The 15,732-nt window shown below is 34.4% G+C and overlaps 1 pseudogene; it reads right to left on the bottom strand.

Moving 5' to 3' along the window:
- Window positions 1–9,047: 9,047 nt before the first annotated feature.
- LOC114310514 (putative LRR receptor-like serine/threonine-protein kinase RKF3 pseudogene) lies at window positions 9,048–11,713 on the bottom strand (annotated as a pseudogene).
- Between the last annotated feature and the right edge of the window lie 4,019 nt (window positions 11,714–15,732).

The raw sequence follows: 15,732 nt of genomic DNA, 5'->3' as shown, positions 1-15,732 counted from the left end.
TTTCAAAGAGCAGTTTATTTAAAAAAATGACCGAGCACTCAAATAAAAAAATGATTTTGAATTTTTTTGAAATAGTTGAACAACAAAAGAAAATGGTGCTGAGCTGTTAAGGATCCCCCACCAATATTTTCTTTAAAATATTCAAGATTCAATTTGTATAACTCAATTGAAACATACACAATGTGTATTTTCAATCAAAAGATAAAAATAATTATTTTATATAAAAACTAATTTCAAAAGATTAATTATTTTGACTGGCTAATTACACCATAAAAATTTAGTTATTTGATTCATAAGGAATATCAAGCTTCTCTCATGTCCGGAGTTTATGATAGAAAAATAGTGAAAAAACTAGAAATCTGCTAGATATTGATTTGTGATTATGTATCAATTTAAAGCAATAAAACAATCTCAATCAAATAATCAAGACAAATCAACACAACGATTTTAACGTGGAAAAAACATAATTGGAGCACCTCCAATTGTGATAAAAAAATCAGGGGCAACAGCCACAAAACAATCTACTAAGAAGATATAAAGGAATTACACAGGTATACTCTTAATTACCTAGCGAATCCACGCCCGAATTGAACCAACCCCTATGTGCCTCTTCCAACCCCGTCTTCACATCGGAATTGTCTTGACGATGAGCCACTCCAGAATCCACCAAAGCTTCAGGCTCAAATTCTTCAGAATCCATCGAAGAACAACTCTCTCTTTTGTGTAGAATGAACAAACAAACCTTTGATGTATTCTTCTTCATCCATGAGTTGAATACTCAATTAAACATCAAAGAAAACCAGCAAAATATTCCCAGATATAAACCTTAATATCCAAAAAGAAGATCTGGAGCAGTAATCGTAGTTTTGGATTGAAACAAATACTTATAGAAATCTAGGACTGCGAAGCTCGCTCGAGCGAAGACTCTCTCGCTCGAGCGAGGAACCAAAAACGCATGTTTTCCATAAGTGGCTTCGCTCGAGCCAAACAACTTTTGGTCGAGCGTACATTCATCCTTCTCGGGTTTTTTGCCAGACGCAGCCTTCGCTCGAGCGAGAACTCTTTCGCTCGAGCGAGCAAGGGCGGACATGCAACTTCGAACGCAATTTTTCATTTTGCTTCAGGGGCGCTGCCCCTCGACCCCGCATGGGCACTGCCCCCTGGACCTCCGCGAGCTGACCGGGCAGCTCGATCCCCGTCATAATCAGCGAAGTGGCAATCTTGAAAGTATTAACATCACAAACTTCTTTGCAAGGCATAATTCAGGTTGGATTCGCATCTAAAACCTCATAGCCTCACTGAAATAAAAGTGCGAAAGCAAGTACAACTGAAATGAGTTTTGTCAACCGGGATTGCCAAGAATAAAAACCTAACAATCTCCCCCTTTGGCAATGCCGTGACAAAACACACCTAACAAATAAAATCCCAATCACCCCAACCCATTACAGCCAACAAAAACAAACTTGTTTCTCAAGTCCAACCCATTACAGCCAACAAAAACAAACTTGTTTCTCAAGGTCATGATCTGCAAAACAGCTATTAGTGCCACAATCTCCAAAACAACTATTAGTCCCACAAGAATATATGAAAAAGCAATAAACATATGGCTAGATTATCTTGAAGCATTTAAAGCATGAGATGGAAAACATGAATAGATGCGACTTGGAGATTTTAAGAACATATAGCATGAAAACCTGAAAACTAAGACACATGCACCCGACACATGGCATGAATACATGAAATCCCAAGACACATGCATCAGACAACCTTACTTCCCTTTTTTGTCACGAATTGACAAAGGAAGCTCAAACAACTAAAGCAAGATCAGAAACCACACAAGCAATGACAAGATTATGTAAATATTAAAAGCATGCAAGAAGGAAATAATAAAGAAGCAGTGCATAGTATCATGTAAACCAACTAAAGCCAATCTCCTTTACCAAACAAATCAAAGTGTGTATGCTAACAAACTCTTGCAATGATAAACCAAACTCCCCCTCACTAAAAGCAACTACAAACACTGAAAACAGTGAACAAGAAGAAAACGACAAAAATAATATGGTTGAGCAAGCAAGGAATTTCAGAGTTGTACCTTAAAACACACAAGATTATCCAAGAAGCACAATTACTTGAAAACACAATGTGCACGGTCTGTAGAAGGTTCCTCATAAAAGAAAGTGATGCCACAGTGAAAAGCATAGATCCCATGATAAAAATGTGGGTGTGACTCTTGGAGTTCGACAAACACTAGATTCAAATCCTAGTAGTGATCAGATAGTTGAACCTCTGTCAAGAGAATCTAAGCACAACTACGGAAAGTCAAACCACTAGGAATCAAAGGGGTATTTAGTGAGTAAAGGTGGAGGCTCTCCCTCAATCAATTAATCCCCCCCCTTTTTTTTTTCTTTTTTTTGCACAAGTTTTTTCTTTTTTTGTTACTTTCTTTAGCACATTTTTTCTTTCTTTTGCACACTCATTGGCAGCTGACACGCTCAAGAGTATGGAAACCGAACTAAAGAACCATGGATATAATAAGGATGGCCTGGTTGGTGACTCTGAGGTAGCCTTTTCCTCATGGCTGGACTATAAAGAATAGAGGGGGAAAGCCGTGGAGATGCATAAAGATGGAAGGTGGTTAAGAGACTCAACATCACCCAAGATATGCTAGTATCGGTCAATTTCTCTAGAAAAACAAAAGATACCATGCCAGAAGTTCATAGAGAAAAAAAATTACTAAGGCGGAAGACTCCAATATTTGCTAATCCAAGAGTGTGTACAGAATGAGACATACTAATCAAAGAACACACGCTCTGAAATGAGTAATGACCACAGAAAACGCACACATATTAACATGTAATGGATATTCTCATCAATTCCAATATGCACCAAGGACCACTCAAAATTTTCAAGCTTGCAAAACCATACTAAGAAAATCTTTTTGGGATTTTTTTTTTTTCATTTTATTTTCTTTTTCTAAACAAAGCAAGACATAAAACGAACATGCACACAAATTTTTTTTTTTTTTTAAACAAAGCAAGTCAGAGAACGAACACGCACACACTAAATGACTAAAAAAAAAAAACATATAGAAACCCAAAAACTAAAATGACTAAACAAATTAACACAAGTCAAGTTTTCTCACTCAATCTGCTTTAGTATGAACAAAGTTGTGAGAATGGCGGTTCTTGGGTGGTGTCTTGACGTTGTGGTTTCCTTCCCTTTCAATGAGAACCCGTCTTGACATGGTTTCCAGCTTCCTATTCCTAGGACTAGGAAAACATAGCCTCTGTTCATGTTTGGTCTCAAACATATCAAAATAACGAGGTCTAATATAACCTTTAACCTCATTACCACCAAATAAGTGTCTCCTACCACACGAGATGTTGGAATTTCTTCCATCTCTATGAGACACTCTGCCTTGCAACTCATAACAATAAGGGCGAATATAACCATGCATACCACAATGATGACAAATAAAAACAAAGTGTACCTTCTTTTCTTTGGCCTTACCAACTCTAGGAAGTTTGAGAAGTCCATCCTCATGTTGAATTTTTTGTTCTCCCTTTCCTTGAGTTCTTGTATCATGAGATGTGGAAGCACTCTGTTTTTGCTCTTTCTTACCACCAAAGCCAATGCCACTCTTGTCAGAATAAATTTGTTAAGACCCAATGATATTGTCCAAAGTCTTTGATCCTCTGTTCCAAAGACCAATGGTAGTCATAGCACACTTGAGTTCTTCCTCTTTCTTGATCATTAGTTCTTCCAAAGCAACTTGAGACATCTCGAGGGTTTCAATCTTTTCTTCATATGTTGCATAGATTTGTTGTAGCTCATTCCTCTCTATCTCACAATTCAAGAGTTTTGCACACAAAGCTTGTCGATCATTAGCTATCTTGATGGCATCAATCATAGCCTTGGAAATCTCCTCCTTAAGTTTGACATTCTCACATTCACATGCTTTGAGTTTCGTTGTGAGTTTGTCATTCAATTTGGATAAGTTAAGAAACTCCTTATACAACTTTTCATAAGCTTGCTCAAGCTCTTCATCATCACTCTCCGAGGATTCATCATCAGTGGCATTCTCAACCGACCTTTTCAGATACTCTGTTCGTCCTTCAGTTTCGGAAGCCGCCATGAAAGCAAGGAATTGTTTATGTCCCTCTTCGCCTTGATCTTCATTGTCACTTTCATCTTCATCAGATTCTGATTCATCATCCCAAGTGATAGCGAGGGCTTTCTTCTTCCTCAAACGAGTGGGGCATTCTGAAGCAAAGTGGCCAAATTCTTGGCATTCATAGCATTGGACTCTTTCAGAGTTCCCTTGTATCTTTCCTTTCTCCTTCTTGACTATAGAATTAATTTTGAGTTATCTTTGCCTTTAGATTTATAAGTATGAGTAAATTCCAAAAGATTAGGATTCTTTTTCAAATTTTTTTTTAATTGTTTAACAAACACAGCCGTAGTCTTGGAATTTATCTCACAATCCTCATCAGAATCATCTCCAACTCTATGAACACTACTAAAAGCAATAGTATCTTTTTGTTTCTTTTTGAAATTCCTATGTACTTCATAAGTTTGGAGATTTCCAACCAAGTAATCCAGCTTGAGGTTGCAACATCTTGAGCCTCCTCAATAGCCGTAACTTTTGGTTGGAACCGATCGGGCAAGGATCTCAAAATTTTTCCCACAATTTTGGATTCTGGTATTTTTTCACCTAAATTGAAGCTGGAATTAACAATGTCACTCAACTTTGCATAAAATTCATCAAAGGTCTCACCATCTTTCATTGAAAGGTTTTCGAAACTAGACATGAGCCTTTGAAGTTTTGAGCGTTTAACAGAAGGAGTGCCCTCGTGAATAGTTTGTAAGATATCCCAAGCCTCTTTTGCGACTTCACAATTGCAAATATGATTAAACTCTTCAGGTGTGACAGCGCAAAAAAAAAAAAGAATTGGTAGCTTCACTATTCCAGCTACTATTTTGGTAATCAATTGTGTCCCACTTATCAATTGGTTTGGGAAAAGTTACTCCATCAACGGTAATTGTTGGTTCAGTCCACCCATACATGACAGATTGCCAAAATTTTTCATCAATAGATTTTAAAAACGATCTCATCCGAGCTTTCCAAAAAGAATAATTGGATCCGTCAAGTAGGGGTGGTCGAACTATAGAATTTCTCTCACGAATTGTATCCATTACCACAAATCAAACAAGATCTCGCTCTAATAGATTTGTAAAACAAAAAAAATAGAGCGACCCACTCTAATACCAATTAAAAAAAACTAGAAATCCGCTAGATATTGATTTGTGATTATGTATCTATTTAAAGCAATAAAACAATCCCAATCAAACAATCAAGACAAATCAACACAACGATTTTAATGTAGAAAAACCACAATTGGAGCACCTCCAATTGTGATAAAAAAAACCACGGGCAACAGCCACAAAACAATCCACTAAGAAGATATAAAGGAATTACACAAGTATACTCTCAATTACCTAGCAAATTCACGCCCGAATTGAACCAACCTCTATGTGCCTCTTCCAACCCCGTCTTCACCACGGAATTGTCTTGACGATGAGCCACTCCAGAATCCACCAAAACTTCAGGCTCGAATTCTTCAGAATCCACCGAAGAACAACTCTCTCTTTTGTGTAGAATGAACAAACAAACCTTTGATGTATTCTTCTTAATCCATGAGTTGAATACTCAATTAAACATCAAAGAAAACCAGCAAAATATTTCCAAATATAAACCTTAATATCCAAAAAGAAGATCTGGAGCAGTAATCGTAGTTTTGGATTGAAACAAATACTTATAGAAATCTGGGACTACGAAGCTCGCTCGAGCGAGGAACCAAAAATGTGTGTTTTCCATAAGTGGCTTCACTTGAGCCAAACAACCTTTACTCGAGCGTACATTCATCCTTCTCAGGTTTTTTTCCAAACACAGCCTTCGCTCGAGCGAGAACTCTTTCGCTCGAGCGAGCAAAGGCGGACATACAACTTCGAATGCAATTTTGCATTTTGCTTCGGGGGCGCTGCCTCTCGACCCCGCATGGGCGCTACCCCGGACCCGCCAAGGGGGGCTGCTGCCCCCTCGCCCCCGTGAGCCGACCGGGCAGCTCGATCCCCGTCATAATCAGCGAAGTGGCAATCTTGAAAGTATTAACATCACAAACTTCTCTGCAAGGCATAATTCGGGTTGGATTCACATCTAAAAACTCATAGCCTCACTGAAATAAAAAGTGCAAAAGCAAGTACAACTGAAATGAGTTTTGTCAACCGGGATTGCCAAGAATAAAAACCTAACAATCTCCCCATTTGGCAATGCCGTGACAAAACATACCTAACAAATAAAATCCCAATCACCCCAACCCATTACAGCCAACAAAAACAAACTTGTTTCTCAAGTCCAACCCATTACAGCCAACAAAAACAAACTTGTTTCTCAAGGTCATGATCTGCAAAACAGCTATTAGTGCCACAATCTCCAAAACAACTATTAGTCCCACAAGAATATATGAAAAAACAATAAACATATGGCTAGATTATCTTGAAGCATTTGAAGCATGAGATGGAAAACATAACTAGATGTGACTTGGAGATTTTAAGAACATGTAGCATGAAAACCTAAAAACTAAGACACATGCACCCGACACATGGCATGAATACATGAAATCCTAAGACACATGCATCGGACAACATTACTCTCCCTTTTTGTCACGAATTGACAAAGGAATCTCAAACAACTAAAGTAAGATCAGAAACCACAAGCAATGACAAGATTATGTAAATATTAAGAGCATGCAAGAAGGAAATAATAAAGAAGCAGTGCATAGCATCATGTAAACCAACTAAAGCCAATCTCCCTTGCCAAACAAATCAAAGTGTGTATGCTAACAAACTCTTGCAATGATAAACCAAACTCTCCCTCACTAAAAGCAACCACAAACACTGAAAACAGTGAACAAGAAGAAAACGAAAAAAATAATATGGTTGAGCAAGTAAGGAATTTTAGAGTTGTAACTTAAAACACACAAGATTATCCAAGAAGCACAATTACTTGGAAACACAATGTGCACAGTCTGTAGAAGGTTCCTCATGAAAGAAAGTGATGCCACAGTGAAAAGCATAGATCTCATGATAAAAGTGTGTGTGTGACTCTTGGAGTTCGACAAACACTAGATTCAAATCCTAGTAGTGATCAGATAGTTGAACCTCCTGCCCCCTGGACCCCCGCGAGCTGACCGGGCTGCTCGATCCCCGTTATAATCAGCGAAGTGGTAATCTTGAAAGCATTAACATTACAAACTTCTCTGCAAGGCATAATTCGGATTGGATTCGCATCTAAAAACTCATAGTCTCACTGAAATAAAAAGTGCGAAAGCAAGTACAACTAAAATGAGTTTTGTCAACCGGGATTGCCAAGAATAAAAACCTAACAAATAGATTATACAAAACAAAACTTTTCTCAAATAAATAAACCAATCAATGAAAACAATTTGACATTGAAAATCATGATTAAATATTTATAAAGAAATTATTGGAGTTTCACCTCTAGTCTTAAGCAAAAAAAAAGTCAAAACACCATAGAAATAAAATATGCATTGAATATTTAGTGAATGTCTCCTCCCCTCCTTGTACATCTATTTATAGAGTTTCTCGAATACAAATAATTTATGGTTTGCTTAGGATTTGGTTCTTTGATGTCTTTTATGGTTGGTTGTCTTAACCCTCTTTTTCTTTTTTTAGAGTCTGCTTAGAGTCTGCTAACTGTTTATATGTTGGAAACTCTGTTTCATGTTGCCTTATTAATGCAGTTTATCATTCCTCAAAAAAATAATTTGAGAGAATTAATTTAATAAAAGTGTACTAATGAAAAAAAAAAAATATAGAATAATTATAGACTTTTAACCATTCACCAAGTACCTCCACAGATATGCTGTTACTAGCTCCAAAACTAACCTTCTGATTCCAAATTCCATTATAATCCAAACGAATATGGCCATTTTAACAAGAAATCACAGTTACTGAATCAATCCTACAGTGAAATAGTATGAAAATAAAGGAATTGTGGTGAGATTTGGAGGCCTGAGACTATTAGGTGGCAGTGTGATGGATACAATGGTGGCAATGGGTTGGTGGTTGGGAAAGATTCATATGAAGAGACAAGATAGATACAAAGATACTGGTGGCACTGGTGGTGAAGGCAGTACTGGAAGTAGCGAATGTAGTGGTCAGATGAGCGACCAGTTTACTGTCATGGATGGACTGTGAATATGAGGATTGGAGTTCTGAAAAGAAATTAGGCAGAGGGAAGATGATGATGATGATGATGATGGAGAAAAAGTATTTAGTAGAACTTAGGGTCTGGCGGTCGGCTACAACAACAATTAGTTCGATGGGAACCATAAAAACTTAATTTATAGTTATGATACTATGTTAGAAAAATGGGAGAAGAGAAAGAAATATTGTACTGAAATTGAGATTTGCTATTAAAATATAAAGGCCCATTTATAGGCATACAATATGGAAATACAATATTGTGGCAATATTCTCTAACAACCCTGATAATTTACATTGATCTTGTGATCATAGCTCCATAGATTGAAGATAATAATGGATTTTCACTTTAATTACACTTTTCAAGAGTAGCTTTCTTCAGTGAATTTTGAGAAATTGAGCTTGGGGGCTTTTATAGATTCTAGAGTGGCTCATTATCGTAGATTTGATATTAGTATCGTGGATTTGGTGTTAGAGAAGCAATTTTGTGTTAAAGATGGCATTGAAAGAGGCATTAGAAATTGAGCCAATTTGAGCATAGATTCGATAAGTAATTGTGTGAGAATTTCTTATGTAATTTCCTATTCTTCTTGGATTGCTTTGGCAGCCATTGGCCGTGGTATTTTTCAACAAATGGATGTATTCCATTTGTGGTTTTCCCTCGTCCTTAATTTGTTTAGATCTACTTTGATTTGTATTCAATTAGATTATATCTAAATTTGATTGAGTGAATTGTTTAATTGATTGAGAGATTGGTGGCATTGAATTCTTATAATTATGAATCAACCAATTTTGAATTTATAAAGGGGCTTTTCAAATAATATGGCTCAATTTTCAATTATAGGTTTATTTTTATTTATTTTTTTATTTTTTGGGTCAAACAATAGAATGTTAGTGGGTTAGTAAGTTACATTATAATGAAATGGCTACAGTTGCTCCATCGACTCAAACACTGCACCATCTCAGTGCCTCACAAAACCGCTGTTGTACTTGAGCCAACTGCCCTGTCCTTTATTTTCAATTATAGGTTATCAACCTGCAAAGCCAAATAAGATAAGAACAGAACAGAGTTATGCTAGTTGCTAAAAAACTCAAAAGTTTATAATAGTCAATCCATATAAGAAAACCTAATTTAAATAAAACATAAACTTGCTAACAACTCTCTTATACAATTGGTGTCTTGGTGAGTTGTAGTAAGTGACCTATTGTGGAGCAGATGCCAAGGTTCGAATCCTACTACCGACTATAAAAAAAGAAAAGAAAAGAAGGATTTACTCAAACCAATTAATGGTTTCATTCTTCTTATCTATACAATGGAAATATGCACTCAATCAATTGCAATAAATGAATGTAACAGAGAGGCTGAAGCAATCTCTCCATATTAGCTGGCTCACACTGCATGTGCTAGAGAAGTGTCATCATCTTCCTTGTGGTCCAATTTTGAATGACTAGTGTCAGAGGATTGTTGATCAGTTGAGCTAAAATCAGAGACATTGGAGGTCTCTGATTCCTTGATATCATCTATGCCTGCTAGAATAGAAACTGGGTATTCTGGAATTGACGGTACAACTCCAAGATCACGAGTTTCCATTATCTTTACAATCTGTTCCATAGTTGGTCTGGCATGGAGCAGTGGATGAGCAGAAACAATAGCAAGCAGAACATATTTTTCCATTACTTCTGGCAATGCCATGTCAAGCATCCCTTCTTCAATAACATTGAGCGGTTTCCCTATCCTCACTTGTGACCAAGCCCAATCTGTCAAAAGAAGAGGTTGCCCATTTTCAACTGACACAACCGCTTGTTTCCCACTTAGAAGTTCGAGCAGAACTACCCCAAAGCTGTATACATCACTTCTATCGGTTAATTGCCCATACAAAGCATACTCAGGTGCTACATAACCGAGAGTCCCTGCCACCCTAGTACTCAAATGTGATAACCCGTCTGGGGTAAACTTTGCCAATCCAAAATCAGCAAGTTTTGGTTCAAATGCCTCATCCAAAAGTATATTACTAGCTTTCACATCTCTATGAATGATGGCAGGTTGTGCCCCATTGTGTAAATAAGCCAACCCGCGTGCTGTTCCAAGAGCAATCTTTCTACGAATTGGCCAACTAAGCTTTGTTGCCCCCGATCCAAAAAGATGGTCATACACACTTCCATTGTGCATCAAATCGCACACAATTATTCTCTGGTGGGGTCCCAGAGAATCCGTAGCAGTGCAATAGCCCCTCAAGGTGACAAGGTTTACATGTTTAACGCTTGCAATGACATGGACTTCGTGTGTGAAATTTTCATTCCCAAAAGCAGAACAATTCTTGAACCTTTTCAATGCAACTTCAGACCCATTTGCTAATATGCCTCTGTAAACATTCCCATATCCTCCTCTTCCAATTAAATTCATCCTATCGAAATTCTTAGTCGCCTCTTTCATATCTTCAATAGTAAACTTCACCAAGGTTGTACTTCCACCCAACAACCCAAATCCCAAACCCGAGCATCTTGCAACTTCAGCAAAATTTTGTATTTTCTTCCTCGAATGCTTGAGCAACCGCAAAAGAAGCCAAACCAAAAAAAAAGATCCAAAGAAGCCAGCAACACAACCAAAAACAACCCCCAGAAGCATAATCTTGCGTTTTTTGGTGCCTGGAATCGGCGAAGTGGGTGGGTTGAGTAAAATCGAGAACAAACACTTGGCAGTTGCCGGATCAGTAGGCCCAAAATCATTAGCAAAAGCAGCAGCATACATACGTGGATACCCACCACAATCTGAGAGGTTCCCATTTGTTGAGTCACCAAAATAAGCGTCTTGGATACTCGACAGGCTAGCAGTACATGATTCACATGAAGAACTGTCCCCCAGTGGCTGATTACAAGAGCTGTTTACTTTCTGTAATTCAGGTTGAGGAATCAAGGCTTCGAAATCTGACCGGGTTGTAATATTGGAACAAATGTTTGTTATCCAACTGGTCTGAGCCCAACAATTGGAACGAAGATCGAATCGTCCCAGAGCTTCAGTTACTAAGAGCTGAATTGAATTAAAACAGGCCTCGGACGTGTCAGGAGGGGGACTGAAGTTGCCAGTGGTTCGAAGATACTCTGATCGAACTAAGCGAAAACCTTCAAGAATGTAATGACACTCAGTTGGAACATCAATGAACTGGCTCGTGTAGGAGCTCTTCAACATCATCTGAAGAACGTTAAAGCTCATTGGACAAGCAGGGTCATTGGCAATAGACTCTGAACTGGTAATTCTAGAATACCCAAGAAGTAACCCAAGGAAAATGGATAGGAAGAGAGACATTTTGGGTGAAGATTTTGAGTTCTTTTGGATTTGGGGAGTGGGTGCCAGATTGCTTTTGACTTCATATTTAGAACAACTACTTGTTTTGGCAGTTATTATAGGAGGGAAGGAACACTGGAGTCTTTATCTGATTAATTAAAAAATGGGATTTATTGAATTTTTTTGATTCTTGTGCTGACTATTAATTTAGACTTATGGTTCAAAGGTGGGTGATTGACCTCTTCTGGAGGAGCTTATGTTTTGAATCTTTTGACTTTAAACCGGATCGAACCATTTTGGTTTCTCTTTTGTTTTTGTTTTGTTTTGTTTGTTTATTTTATTTTATTATTTTATTTTTCCTTTCTAATAATGATTGATGGCTTAAATGAGTGAAGTTGAATTGAGTATTTAATTTTTTAAGTATGATTCAAAAATTACAAGTTTTAAAATTACTTTGAAGTTTTGCTTGTCTTTTTAACCAATTTCAAATGAGTTTTAATTGAATTGAGTTTGAGTAATTTAGTTTTTTATTATGTATATATGTTTAATGCATAAAGTCAACCCAACTCAAAAGTTTACAAAATTTAAAATATAAACCAAAACAAACCAAACCAAACTAGGCCTTAAGTCTCATCAAATGAGGTCGGTTATATAAATCATTTTTTTCCATTCGACTCTATCCAAGGCTATATCACTAGTCAAAATAAGAATATTCATATCTCTATCTACTATACTAACTCACGTCAATCTAGGTCTACTTATTTTCCTAACACTACCATCTACCGTCACTGTATCTCATACATTCACCCATGCCTCTGTTGGTCTCCGTTATATATGACCAAACCATCTCAATCAATTTTCTCTCAACTTATTTTCTATCAGTACTACTCTTACTCATTCTTGAATATACTCATTCCTAACTTTATCTTTTCTAATCTTGTCACACATCCACCTAAGCATCTTCATCTCAGCAACACTCATCTTATCTGCATGTAGTTTCTTAGTTATCTAACATTCCGACTCACACAATATCGTTGTCTAATAGTCATTCTATAAAACTTCATTTTTAATCTAGTAGGTACTCATTTATCCCATAGTATCCCAGATGCATTCTTTCACTTAAGTTACTACGCTTTAATTCTATGGACCAGATTCACTCCAATCTCTCCCGTTGTTGTGATAATCGACCCTAAATAACGAAATTGTTCACTCTTAGGTAGTGTTTGGTCGTTAATCTTCACTTCTCCTCTGCCTCCATTGTTATTGTTACTAAAATTACACTCCATATACTTTATCTTAATCCTGCTTATCATAAATCCTCTAGATTCAATTGCTTCTCTCCAAGTCTCCAACATAGTACTAACTCCTCTAGTTTCATCTTTCTAAATATTTCTCATCAACTCATCCATAACTAAAGAAAAATATGAAACGAATTTTTAAAATATATTTAAACTTAATTTGTTTATATATGGAACGAATTTCTAAACAAAATATGAGTCAAGCTTAAATAATTTAGCTTGTTATATAACCTTGAGTAGAGGTGGGAATTTGGCACACGACCTGTAACACGACTCAAGCTGTACAAATAATTAGAGGATTAGGATTGATTATTTTTTGATATGGCCACGAATATGACATGGCATGACAACACAAATATTCAATGGGCTACGTTAGGCTTTAACACACGTAACTCGAACATGGCCTGTTTGACCCGTGCAATCTATCTATACTATATATATAACCAAATGTAATTATTTTGTCAAAAATCTCTAAATATAGATAAAGATTTGAATTTCAAAATTCCTCCATATAGATAAACATATAAAAACTGAAAATTAATTTTATAATCTACAGAGAAAGATAAAAAATAAACAATTAATTTTAAAAAATTAATTTTATAACTTATAGATAATTTAAAATTTCTTCTCATAAATAAACAAATAAAAGTTGATAAATAACTTATAAAAATTAATTTCATGGCCTACAAATAAAGATAAAGATTAAATAATTGATTTTTTTTTTAAAAACAAAATTACTCTCCTTTTTTTTCCCCCTCATTTCGTACTTTAATTAAAAATTCATAAATAATTTACAAAAATTTATTTCATGACCTATAGATAAAGATAAAAATTTTAAAAATTATTTAAAAAAAATAATTTCATGACTTATAGATAAATAAACATATAAAAATTGATAAATAATTTATAAAGATTAATTTCGTGTCCCACAGATAAAGATAAAGATTAAATAATTGATTTTCAAAAAATTTAAATAATAAAATTTAGGTAAAGATATGATTTGTTAATCTATATATCTATCAAAAACATATATATCTAAATCTTTATTTTGATTTACTCATTTTTTTTTCCTATCACATATTATCTTTTTTTAGTTTAAATTTTTTATCTTATGAAATGCTCTTATCTATAACTTCTTATCTCCTATTAAATTCTTAACCTTCTCTTGATAATTTTTATTATTCGTTATTATCTACCAAATGATAAAGATTATAAAAAAAAAAAAATTATCGCTCTGAATGAGAATAGTATTAATAATGAAATAATAAAGGCTACATGGGAGAAGGTAGCACAAAAATCTCACAAAATTAATTTTTTTCACTATATTTATAAAAGGTAATAATTTGAGATTCTTTCTATTAGTTATTAAAAATAATTTGCATTAGATCATTGTTATGTTTTTTTTTTTTAATTTTTTTATAAGTCTGTCATTCGTTATAGTATTTCTTTAATCCCATCTCTAAATTCTCTCTTTGAAATTTTTGTTTTTTCAATAATTAAGTTTAGAATTAATTTCTTATCAAATTTGTTTTCTTGATCCTTATTTTATTGAAAGATCGAGACGAATAAAACTTTCATATAATATATGAAATTAATGAATATAATACAAAGATGATAGGGAAGTACTACATATTTGTCAATATCTCTATGTTATTATTAGTTGATTTGCTAGATTATACTATCAATTTAGAGCCCATATGATTTAATTTAATGTTCATGACTCTATTTGTATTTGACCATTTTTTCGTTGAGTAACCGATATAATTTTTTTTGGGTATATAATGATTAAAGCTATCATTTGTTATATTTTTTCAAGTGCAATTCAAATAATTTTTTTATCATTTTTTTTATAAATAAAATAGATTAAAACTATTCTCTTATATAATTTTTATAATACTATGACATTCTTATCTTGATTAATTTTTTTAAAATGATGTAGGAACTATGCAAGTAATATTCAAACTATGGAGAATGATTTATACTTTGATATGATATGAGTGTGTCATTGATAGAAGAAATCAAAGATAGAAAGTTGCTAATATAATCAATTAATGATTTGTTTGAGAAGTTCTTTTTACAAGCAAGGCAACAACCTTAGATTAAATTTTTTTTAAAATTACTTATAAATTATAATTAAAAGTTGATAGTTATTCATAATTTGATCCCACAATAATAATATACACCACTGATTTAAAAGTCCAAGTAAATTTATGATAACTTTTCTGAGCTTATAGAATTTCTCTCTTTTAACGTTTTGTTTAGTTTGATACAAGTTATTTATATTATCAAGTGACACACAAAATATATATAGCCTATTTTTCTGTGCATCGTACGGGTTACCGCTAGTAATTTGTATCAATATGTAGACACGAACTCACTAACCAAATACAAGCTGAATCTAATATCATAGAATCTTAAATGCTTTATTCTTAGCCATTAAACTGTACTTCTATATTTGACTAAAAACTTGTTTGGTTGTAAAATTTTGTTAGATGTTTGAATATTTTCGGAGGATTAATAATAAATATTATGAATTATTTTCATAAATATTAGCATATGTATTAGGAAAAAAAAAGAAGGATAAATTACCAGTAAGTCCTAATAGTTTGACTAATTCCCATCAAATCTTATTGAAAATAAGTCTTATAAAATCATCGCTAATTATAATTTTTTTGTGACGATTTTTTGCATATGTTGCTAAAAATAACAATTTGTGACTTTTTTTGTCACGGTTTTATAAATTGTTGTTAAAACTTACAATTAGTGACTTTTGCTATGACAAATTTTTCAAATTGTCACTGAATGTTAAAATATTAGAGTTGTTTTTTTGTGAAGATTTTTTTAAATTGTCACAAAAACTTATAA

The sequence above is a fragment of the Camellia sinensis genome, chromosome 2 (genome assembly GCF_055761805.1).
Source record: "Camellia sinensis isolate YWXY chromosome 2, ASM5576180v1, whole genome shotgun sequence".
Lineage (NCBI taxonomy): Eukaryota > Viridiplantae > Streptophyta > Magnoliopsida > Ericales > Theaceae > Camellia > Camellia sinensis.
The sequence above is the reverse complement of the archived record's forward strand: the minus strand, read 5'-3'. Positions and strand labels throughout refer to the sequence as shown.